A 2,954-nucleotide genomic window follows, 5' to 3' on the forward strand; every position below is an offset into this window, starting at 1 on the left:
TAACTTCTTAGGTCAGAAGTTTGAACATAGTTCAGCTGGGTTCTCTGCTTACTATCTTCCTCCTGAACAGGGCAAGGGAAGGTATTGGGTTATTTAGCTCCACCTATCTCTTTCTGCATCTTATGAAGTAGGGAGGGAGGATATTTAGCGTCCCTTTTGCAGATGAAAAGTGATAGGTGGAAGTCACTTGGAAAGAACTTATAGCTTAGTTCAAGGAAGAATTTTCTTACAGTCAGAATTTTCTTATCTTTACTGAAACATTAAAGAGACTGAAAGATTGCTGAGTGCTTGGGATGAAGAGAAGTATCGAAGAGAAATATTCTTATCTCCTGGGCACAACACAGAGGTGGATGTATTCAGCCTCTCTTGGGCATGCATGCCAAGATATTTGAAGGGTAATCCCAGCTAGAGTGGTAACTACTGGGGGGAAAAAAGAGTATCCTATGTGGCCCACTATGGCAGAGGTGCTAACATCTTGTCCCCTTGAGTGATGCTAATAAACACACTAGGTCACCTCAGCAAGTGGAGCTGAGGCTCTGCTTCCTCATTTATTAGCCAAGCTGTCATGAAGACCAAATGTTTGTGGATATTAACTGTGAAGAGTTACACACACTAAAGTTAGTATCATCACTATCACTAGTCAGACCTGCCTACTGCCCTGTGTTAACTTCTCAATCACTACAGATTCTTGCAATGGATCTTCCTCTACTGGTTAAGGAAGGTCTAAGAAGATTTCACATTGTTAGACTGTGTTTGGTGTCGCATTGTAATAGACATATCATACATATGTAAGAAATATACTTCATATAATATAAAATTTATTCTAGTTTACTTGACACTTCATAATCATTGGTTTGTTTGGTTGTCTTCATAGCCATGTAATATATTCCTGGCAATCTATATGTAACTCTAATTGGCACAAGCCATATTTTAATGCATAAAGAGAAAAATGGCTATTTCAAGAAATCTATGGTGAATCTCTTTATTTCTACTTCTGACCCAAGGGGCTGCCCCCCCCCCCCCCCCCGCTCCTCCATTCTTTAATTGGCTCAGTTCTGTCCCAAGAGCATGGAGCTGTCCAGTATGTCTTGTTGGTGAATGATATATCTGTACCACACCACAGCACAACAGGTGGGGGGATTGCCAGGATCCTGGCAGTAGTAATCAATCATGGTTCTACCAGAGCCTGAGGTCTGAGACTCTGCAGGGCCATGCAGGAATCTAGCATGGTTTTGAGTGTACTGTGTGCCTTAGTTTAAGTGTGCCCTCTTATGTTGAGAAGGAAAGCTGGTAAAAGCAGATAAAAAAAAAGAGTCAGCTAGATGTCCCTGGCTGGATACTCCCCTTGCATACTTTTGGCTTCTGTAATCTTGCTTGTCTCTTGCAGCCCACATAGCACAACTGATAAGTGCCCCCCATTTTTTCCTTGAGCCCCTGCAATCCCACCTACCTGTGCAGCCGATAGAAAGTTTCCAAGTACCCAGAAGCTGGCCAGGCATAAAAGTATGCCACATCAGGGCTCGGGGTTCAGCCTTTGGAGGTAACTCTGCTGGGCCAGCACCGGTGAGAAATAAACAGTCTTTTCTGATTCCCCAAGTGCGTGTCACTTGTCTCTTCCTGGGCACCGAGTATTTGCTGTAACAATGTTGATATAAGAAGGGCAGTTTCTTTTGTGTATGGTGACTTAGGAACAGACATGGGTTTGTATTTTACTTTTTTATTTTCTTAGGACCTTTAATTTCCATGGTTCATTTCCTTTTTCATTATTACCAAATCTCTACAGAATACCTGCCACAGAAATGGTGCCTTCCCAAGAATGTCACCTTTGGTCCTACACACTTTCCATCTTTGTTCTCTGTTGTTTTTTTAAAAAGCTTTATTGGAGGGGCATTTTGGTGGCTTAATAGGTTAAGCATCCAGCTTTGGCTCAGGTCATGATCTTGCAGTTCATGAATTCCAGCCCCGCATCAGGATCTGTGCTTACAGCTCAAAGCCTGGAGCCTACTTCAGATTTTGTGTCTCCCTTTCTCTCTGCCCCACCCCCACTCACTCACGTGCTCACTCTCTGTCTCTCAAAAATAAATGAACATTAAAAAAATTTTTTTAAATAAAAAGGTTTATTGGAAATTCTGAAGATTTCATTAAAATGGAATCATGTCATATGTGGTCCTTTGTGACTTGCTCCTTCACTTAGCATGATATTTTCAAGGTTCATCCTTTCATCATGTATCAGTAGTCCATTCTTTTTTATTGTTGGAGAAATGAATAAAGTACTGTGCCAAAGATGGCCAAAGGGACTAAAACAAGCTCTGGTCTTTAGCTTAGAGACCACTCTCCTGAGTCCTTCTTGCTCTGTTTGCTGAGCGCATGAAAACCCACCACAGATATGGAAGCTGACAACTATAAGTTACCCTTTCCACTTGCATTTGGCCCTCAGATCTTTGGAGAAACAGTCTCCTCTGAGCCTACCAATGTTAAATAAATCTATCCACCAATATCTCTGAATGCTGCTTGGTTTTTCCACCAGTGTTCCAGCCTGGTTCCATAACATATTTGGTTACCTGACTGGGAAACCCAACTGCACTGGCCCATTTTGGACACCGGTTTGGAAGAATGGCGAGGCAGTGACAGAGTGAGGAATCGCAAAGGAGAAGGCATGCCCTGCCTGAATTTCAGCAGTCTCCTATTCGTCGCCTCGGGTTAGCTCTGCTGCATCGTTCATGCTGGACTCAAAGAGACCTGGTAAGTGAAGACCTGGACCTGACATCAGAACTGGTAAGACTGGGGCCCCAAAGAAGTCAGGCCTACCCAAAAGGGTGTAAGAGGGACCTGGTCACTCCCCAGAGACCTTAGTGGTCTCACAGGTAGAAAATTTTGTAGGAGGGAATGTAATACCCTTTCGTGTGTGTGTGTATGTGAACATGTGGCTAGGGTAGTCTTGCCAGTCTAGTTCT

This window comes from Prionailurus bengalensis, chromosome D1 (assembly GCF_016509475.1).
Source record: "Prionailurus bengalensis isolate Pbe53 chromosome D1, Fcat_Pben_1.1_paternal_pri, whole genome shotgun sequence".
NCBI lineage: Eukaryota > Metazoa > Chordata > Mammalia > Carnivora > Felidae > Prionailurus > Prionailurus bengalensis.